The sequence below is a fragment of the Cannabis sativa genome, chromosome 6 (assembly GCF_029168945.1).
Source record: "Cannabis sativa cultivar Pink pepper isolate KNU-18-1 chromosome 6, ASM2916894v1, whole genome shotgun sequence".
NCBI lineage: Eukaryota > Viridiplantae > Streptophyta > Magnoliopsida > Rosales > Cannabaceae > Cannabis > Cannabis sativa.
The window spans coordinates 51,103,334-51,112,622 of NC_083606.1; the positions used below are offsets into that span (position 1 = coordinate 51,103,334).

General features: G+C 27.7%; 1 long non-coding RNA gene across 2 annotated transcripts; it reads right to left on the reverse strand.

Annotated features, from left to right (window-relative positions):
* Positions 1-226: 226 nt before the first annotated feature.
* Positions 227-3,329, reverse strand: LOC115721906 (uncharacterized). Of its 2 annotated transcripts, none has more exons than XR_009688411.1 (5): positions 3,164-3,329; positions 1,948-2,168; positions 1,604-1,639; positions 662-1,413; positions 227-507 (listed from the first exon to the last, which is right to left on the reverse strand). It is a non-coding gene; the product is annotated as an uncharacterized LOC115721906 (long non-coding RNA). The 2 variants fall into 2 exon arrangements; XR_009688410.1 differs by having other exon boundaries at positions 1,541-1,639.
* Positions 3,330-9,289: the final 5,960 nt, after the last annotated feature.

Below are 9,289 nucleotides of genomic sequence, written 5' to 3' on the forward strand. Positions count from 1 at the left end.
TCACTATATCCTATTTTTCTTATTCTTTTTCTTTTTTATTAATATTTTTAGAGATATAGTGACACACCAAAAGTCACTATATTAAATATTTTTCTAAAAAATATAATAATTAATTGTTTTAATTTAAATTTTATATATTATAAATAATAATTTATATTAATTATATACGTATACAATTAAATATAACAATAATAATTTTAATTAACTAAATGTAAAATTTATAAAGTAGACCATTATAATAATTCACATCAACAAAACTAATAAATATTACATATTAGTTCATTATACCAATAAATCCATATCTATAAAATTATATAATAACTATTGGTCTATTAAAAAAAACTAATGTCGATAAGTTTGAATAATCGATAACATCTCACTTGCCCATTGGTCTATTAAAACAAAAAACATCTAATGTCGGTAAGTTTGAAACCGATAACATCTCACTTGTCCAATGCTCTTTCACTTTATCAATTTCTTCTTCTGTATACTTTGCATCTCTCTTAACTACAAAATTTAAGAATAAATAATATATTAATTAAAGTTATCATCATATGCATTCTCAATAATAATAATAATAATAATAATAATAATAATAATAATAATAATAATAATAATAATAATATATGACATATTTATATAGTTTGTATATATTATGTACCTCGACCAAAAAGTATTGTTTCCGGTTCGAAGCTTAAAGTAAATCTTTCATCATCTTCATTACATAATATCCACATTCGGTGTCTTTCGGTTGATGTGGACATTAAAGATTTTTCTTTAAATTAATAAAAATCTTAATAAAATATAATTGAAATTTAAAATAAAGAATACGTACAGTCGGGCGTCAAACTTTTAGCTTCGGTGGAATTTCTTTCCTTATTGCCTTGTAGTAAGTTTGATATGCCAATGTTATAGCAAATAAATAATTCAAACAATTCAACAAACACACAATAACTTTTCATTCCTATACCACCGCAATACAATCAAATTTTTGCAAAACCTACTTCACTAAGGCACACAAGTTAAAAACCTTCCGTTATCACCGCAACACACAATTAATATCAAAACCTACTTCACTGTGGATTAATATCAAAATGCAAGTAATGAGATCACTCATCATATGCTGCAAAACTTGAACATAGAGAAAGTGCTATAACTAGAAACAATAATTTTGAATATTCCAGGTAACTTAGCACAAGAACTCAACATTGCTTCTAAAGGTAAAGTCTATCTAATTACATGAATTATTTCTCATGACAACAAATCATAAGTTTGGACCTTGTTTTTTGTTATGACAATTAATATCTTTATAATATTATAAAGTAACTCATCTTTTAAAGGGCAATATAATAGTATACCTTTGAAGAATGAGCAAGGGACTATCCTTTACTTTACTACTTCCAATCACTAAATCTGCAAGAAAAATAAAATAAAGAACATACACATGAGAGAGAATTTGAAACGAAATTGAAACAAAAAAAAAAAAACAATTAAAGCACAATAGAACTCTCCATTTCATAATAAACCCTTAATTTGTTACCATATTAGTTCTTGGTAGGAACTCAATATCAAGACAATTATAAGTTTAGAAATCTCAGTCCACCTAATTTTTTTCAGCAGCATGTATGTACTTCATGTCCTGCATAAAAATCTAAAGAGTAAAAATCTGCACAAGTTTAATAAATTAATATCCGAGAGCCTAAATAAAAATGAAGAGAGAAAGAGGCAGAGACAGAGCAAACCACTCTTTCAATAAATATAAATGAGAGCATAGCAAACCATTACACCTGTATCAAGTCCCTATTTAAGAGCATAAGAAATACCATGATTCACATCTACCATTTCAGTAGTAGTTGCTGAAACAATGGTTGTCAAAATGGAATCTAACTTTTTTAAAAGAATATTTACATTTTCATATTGTCCAAAATGATCTGAGTAGAAACAAACCTTAACATCTTGGAACAACCTTCTCGGAAGGCCATGATAGTTTTAGTGCTTGTCGTTAACTGTCAGTTTTAGCATTGATTATGTCTTTGACAAGCCTAGCTCTTGAGGCTCTCTATTCTACATCGAACTGGTCTTTCATGTAGCAAGTCATCCACACAAATTTGATGCTTCTGGCATGTTTTTCTAATGTTGCTCTCTTTGTTAAATGTTAGTTTGTCATTCTGCATTCACAAAAACTCCAAAAACAGTTAGTAAAAATATGGCAATTTTAAGTACACTCACATATCTAATACTTTCTTGTTCAACATATTAATCGTCAAGATTTTGAACACATTTTGGTTTCAGTACTATGTATATATGGACCAAAATAATATAAAAGTTAAAATTCATAATAATGGCTCTGGTTTTTTCTTACAAGATCAGTACATACAAAGATAAGACATAGTAAAACAAACACTATACAAAGAATCTACTAATATCATGCATATTTTTTGTCGTAGTCATACATACTAACATACCTAATGGGATCAAAAACACCTTTCTTATATCATATAACCAACCCACGTGCTATTATAAATTGACCCTACTACTGAAGGTGAAAAACAAGGTTTCTCTACTCTTGTCTATATGCATCATCTGTTGAGATGGCACTTTATTCATTCTTCCATTAATTAATATTCTCGATCTAAGCAACTCACAAACAGCTCCAGCAATGATCATTGAGAGTTGTGTGAGTACGAAAAAAAAAGAAAAAAAAATTCGTAATTTGCTAAGAATTAATTCATAAGAATCAAATATCGAAAACCTAACACTAAATAAATATAGAAACAAAATGAAACGCAAACTTGTCTGACAAGATGATCAATGGTTCGATAGAAGTAGTGAAGAGGAATTCGTTTATCGACTATAGTTTCCAACCTAATTGCAAATATAGATAGAAATAACATGAGAACAAAGTGAAATATCAAAACTCTCCTACGCAAAGCAACAATGTACATTAAAGTACTATCTAGATATACAACAATCAAAAGCAAATCAAAAGTGAGCGAGACTAAAAACTTCAATGAAATAGAGAAAATGATTGTTTGAGAAGAAAATTTTGTCCAATTGGAAGATGATGATCAAAATTTAATTTTAGGAAAATCTACAAACCCTTAAATTTCAGAAATGCTAAATAATAATTAAACAAATTGTCAAAGTGAGAAAGATAACTTACCTAGCCGGAGTGAAGAATGGAGACCGACAGATGGAGAAGATCGACGCAAATTTTAGGGGATAATCGCCATGGAGTGGGTATTCGATCCCAGGGGGCTGTGGTCTCTGGAGTGGAGTGGGTATCGCGTATGAGGGGGCTGGGGAAGATGATAGGACTGATATTATATATTTTATTTTTTTATTAAAATAAAAGGGTATATGGTGACACGCCAAGCGTGTGAGCAAACATGTTTACCCACACGTTTTGCGCGTCGCTAAAGCCATGTGTTCTCACATGGCTTTAGCAACGCGCACAACGTGTGGGTAAATACTTTTTCTCACACGCTTGGCATGTCACTAAAGGCCATAGTTTTTTTATTTTTATAAAATTATAAATTTTGGGTTTTAGTATTTAGTGACACTCCATATTTTTAGTGACACACATTCTGCGTAATAAACACTGAACATTTAGAATCAAATGTTGTGTGTCACTAAAAACTACTTTTAATTTTTTAGTGACCCACACTTTTATGCGTGTCACTATATAGTGTCACTAAAAGCCTAATTTGTAGTAGTGTTTAGTCCCTATTGAATGTATATCATCTATTAGAGGGTCATTGATCAAATTAGGATTATAACAATGGATAATTAATAGCGTATCTATATCGTGGAATATATAGAGCGTTCTATATGACTGAGAGTGCAATTCCAAGTTGTAAGTGTGGATTCAATAAGGAATTAATAAGTTAGGGAATTTACTTGGTAAAATTCGGTTCGGCTTATTGGAAGCTCGGTTATATAGACCCATGGTCCCCATACTAGTTGAGACCGTACTGCTTGTAAGACTCAGTTAATTGATTTTGATTAATCAATTATAATTCTAAAGTTAGACTATGTTTACTCTATGAATTTTCACTAAGTAAGGGCAAAACTGTGAAGAAAAGAGATTCTAGGTTTTATTTATTAATTAAGAGACTTTATATGTCTAACTAATAAATATATTAAATGACAATATTATTTAATAATTAATTTTTAGTTATTAAATAATTGGAATTGGCATTTAAATGGTTAAATTAAAAAATTGGCATTTTTGAGAAAATGAGATGCAGAAATGATAAAACAGCAAATTGCAAAAGTGATGCCCATTATCCACTAATATGGCCGGCCACTCTTATAAGCTTTTATCATTGATTTTTTCATTATTTTAATACCCAATAATTCTAACCTAAACCTAGATGGCTTACTATAAATAGATAGTGATGGCTTAGGAAATAATGACATGCATCTTATTCCTTTCAGAGAAAAACCTGAGCCTCCTATTCTTTCTATATAGCCGCCGCCCTCTTCTTCTCTTTTTCTCTCTTCAATTTTGAAATACCCTAGTGATAGAGTAGTGCCCACATACATCAAGTGGTATCTCAATCATAGTGTGGAAGATTGTGTAGAATCCAATCAACAAGAACGAGAATCAGCATCAAGGAAGGAGAGAAAGAGATCCAGGTTTAGATCTTGGTGATGCTCTGCTACAGAAAGGAATCAAGGGTTAGAGATCTGAACGGAAGGAGTCATTATATTCCGCTACACCCAATGTAAGGTTTCCTAAACTTTATATGTGTTTATTTCATTGTTTTAGAATCCATATTAGGATGTTAATGAAAAATACATGGTAGTAAATCTAGATCCTGGTAAAATATTTCCAACAACTGGTATCAGAGCCATGGTAATGATTTACTTTCATGATATATGAATTAAAACGATGTTATGTGTTGATTTGGATGGCTTCATGTGGTTTATGTGTTATTTGATGAATGTATGTGTTGTACAGAACCTTTTCTCCATGAAAAATATTTTTTTTTTGAAAATATTTTATTTGGATTCCTTGTGAAAAATTAAGCAATTTTCATTTTTACAGAACTTAATTCTGATAAAAAACGAAGAAGTTGTGAATTTTAGAAAATTGGGTTTCATGGCTGCCGAAGCTTGGTGCACGCCTGGACCAGGAGCTTCAGACAAGGCACACGTGCGCGCATGGGCTTTAGACAAGCCGTGTCTTCAGACATGATCAGCCCACGCCCAGACGTTGCATCCGCCCGCATGACACCCTGCATCCACCGAGGATTCTCGCCCAGCACCCCTGTCCGCGCGCGTATAGGCCAATTTGCAGCCTCCTGGGCAGCATTTACCCCAAACCCGGATTTCTAGGGATTTTTTCCAAAAATCTGAATTTTCCAATTTTCAAAAGCTAATCTTAAAATAAAATATTATTTTTAAATATATTTGAACTTAAATATCATATTTTAAATTAATAATAATTATTTTTCAATAGATTATTATTAATTTTTGATATTTTGACGTTTAAATTTAAAATTATATTATTTTATTTTTAAATTATGGTCAGATTTCAAAATTGATTAATTTCTTTAATATTTATATATTATTTAATTATAAGATCAGATATTTTGATATTTAACATATTTTAAATTGAAAGATAACTTTATCTTTTTTATTTGAAATATTATATTAAAATTATCTTATATGACAAATTAAATAGTATATAAATTTGAAATTAACCTAGATATTTTTATAGATATTCTAACCATAATATTTTTCAAATTCAAAAAAAATTGTTATTTTGTTAAATATTTAATTATTTATAAATTATAAGTTTTAAAAATGATATCTTACGATTTTATATCATTTTTTTACTTATTGGAAATTTATAAATCATATTTTAAATATTTAAATAACTTAGATATTTTTGTAAAAATTTGAAATATGCTTAATTTAAGATATTTTGACATGTAATTAGGATAATTATTATTTATTTATTATTTTATTCTTAAAATAATAATTATCTAACCAAATCTATTTTAAAATTGGTTTATTTTATTATTTTAATTTTATTAAATTATAAGATTTGAAAGTGATATTGAAGTTTTTTTTTTTTTTTTTTTTTTTCAAATCATTGATCTTATTTGATATTTAATTTAATTTGATAAAAATAATTCAAATAAACCTAGATATTTTAAAATTAGTTTTCATTTTTTTTTTTGAATTTAAATTTTGAGATTTTTAAGGTTTGTTTTAACAACCCTAAATTTTTCAACATTTAGTTGGTTAGTTTAAGAATAATAATTTAATTATATTAATATCTTATTTCACATTTGTTACATGGACAATGTTTGTTTAATTTTATATTGTTTATTCAAAACTTTTTTCTAACAAACCTATTATTTATTTGATCTAAATTGCTATGATTAACTTGTTGACAGATTCAATGATCTGATTTTAATCATAGTCTAATTGTCAATAGATCTTATGAATAATTTGTAACAGGTACATTTTGTACTTCTTTCATCTGTGTAAACCTTGTAACAAGATAGGGCCTATCCAAATCTTTTGACCTGTGTGAGCCTATATGTTTGCTAAAATAAAATTTGACATAAGTAATTTTATTTAGGCCCAATTAGATTTGGGCTTATTCAATGAATAATAATTGTTTATTTAAAGGTTAAATTCCTCTCTTTTGGGCCTTGTGTGAGAGTTGGGGGCCGATAGAAGTGGGTACGACATACTGAACCTAGCTCCCCCTCACATGAACTACCCCAATTGTGAAGGCCCATTTGCCTTATTTAAATAATTATATTAGGTTAACTGTATTAGTCTAACCTAATTAAAATTGAATTAGTAACATAATTAACTTTTAAAATATATGAAATTTATTTTTCATTTAATATTTTAAAGTTAATTTTAGAAAAACACTTAGTTAATGATATATATTCTAGATAGTTATTTCTAGTACTAATTATATTTTCTAATATTTAATTAGGAAAATATCATAGATTGTGAAATTAATTGTTTAATAATCAATTTTGGTACAATCTAAGTTAGGGAAAAAAAACAGAAAAATACAAAAAAGGAAAAAAAATTACAAAAATACTTTGAGCCGGCCCATTAAACATTTATACAGTCCACATACAAATATTTACAAAAATACCACATGCACTAAGCCTTCAGTTGTACAGAGCGAACCATGAAGATGAAAATACGCGCTCGTTTCAAAACTGCAAAACAACCGAAATAAAACCAAAACGAGGAAAAGACAACTATTAATTCTGGCGAAATCAACTGGAAAAGAAGACCTGCAATGATCTAAACTCAAAATGACGAAAAAAAAATCAGAAAAACTGTGAAGAAACTGAAATTACACATTTGTTTTCTGTTTTATTCGATCAAAACAACTCCCCCTAATATCGAAATCTAGATTCATGAAATGTAGATCTGCAACAAACAGATCTGGAGCTCCCACCAAATCCAAAACAATGTATGATGTGAAAATTTTTAAAAAAACCTCATGAATAATACATCTACGTTATATACAGTTACATTTTTATTGATTACTGGTTTCCAATATAATATATTTTTTTAAAAATAAAATAAGAAGAGTAAAATCGAATTAAGGTACAACCAGTTATGTATAAGTCTGTTTATTTTTTGTTTTGGTTGCCTTATAGTTGCATTATCGTTTTATGATAGTTTATATATTATGCAAGAATTTAATTTGATGGGGACTAAGAAATAGTAGTTATACATAGTAAGTTTTGTGCAAATAGTTGCATATTAATTTTATAGTGAAATAACATATGCAAGTAGCAAAACTATAATAAAACTACAAAACAACTGCATACAAACTAAAATACAGGAAAAACTCTTTGAAAATCAACATCCATGATAAATCTCATTGTTACCCATTGATGATAAAAAAATAGACAGGAAACAACTAGATAAAAAACATATTAAAAAAAAATACATACAGAAGGTGTAAAATTTCAAAAATGGGGGAAAACCAAAAAGAAACCGAAAACAAACATTGGTTCGAACATCAGCACCAACATTAGCATTTTTCCCAGAAACGTCGTCAGCCATGATCAACTTCAACCTTCCTTTTCCTATTCTCAGAAGTTGGGGAAATTTTCTAAGAAATATAAACTTTAAATTTCTTCTTCGCAGGTCCACGACTCCCGTTTCAATACAGGCAAAGCAAAGTCGGAGTCATCATCTTCTACAACTTGGTATTTTCCTTTGGACTTATTTGCTACAGATTTAACACTCATTTTCAAATTTTTTTGGCAATGGAGAAGGGGACGATGAAGAACAAGTAATAGCCATGAATATATATAAGTTCAGACCAAAGAAAACAGATGACAAATAGTTATGGAAAATCGGTTAATGGAAGTTAGAAAAGAAAATGACATAAAATTGGGTAGTGAAAAAATGGGTTTTAATTGTGGTTTAGGAAAGTATATCAGTTATAGAGATTTTTTTTTTTAAAAAAAAAACCTGAAAAGATAATGATAAAAAAGAAGGAAAAAAAGATAGGGAAAGCATGGATTGATAGGTGTCAATCAGCTGACGTGTGTAGTCACTTCACTTGCATTTAAAGAGTGACATTATGTGTACAGTGTGTGTAAGTAGTAAAATTGTAAATAAAAAAACTTAAAGTGTACAAAAGTAACAACTGCCGTGTAGGAGTATATATGTAATAAAAAAGCCATTTTGTATTTTTGATGTAAAAATTTCTAGATTAAGTATATTTTCCTAGTATTAAACTAGAATTAATAATTAAGTCTCTTCTATACTTAATTATTTATTTCTTGAATTTAATACATTTAATTAAATTGAAAATTTAAATATCCAAGTTGATTTTCATCATGATACTTATGTATTATTATTTTCATGTTATTTAATTAAATAGAAAATTATTTTAAGTTTGAAATCTTATTTTAGGATAACTTAAATTTGAATAATTTTCAAAATATATTTTATTTTATTTTATTAATTTTTTTTATTATTTTTGAAATTGCTTTTTTTTTTTTTTAAATGCAGAAATTTCAAATTTTATTTGAAAAATAGATTAAAGTTGAAAATTATTTATTTTAATTTTGGACCAACTTAAATCAATAATTTTTTCATATAATGATTAATTAAAATAAATGAATTAAAATATATTATAATTAGAAAATGAATCAATTAGTCAACGAAAGTCTAGATAGTTATTATCTGTTTTGCTTGAAGTATTTTTCTAGTGTATTCAATTAAATAGAAAATTAATATTTAAGTTGATATTCATCATGATACTTATATATTT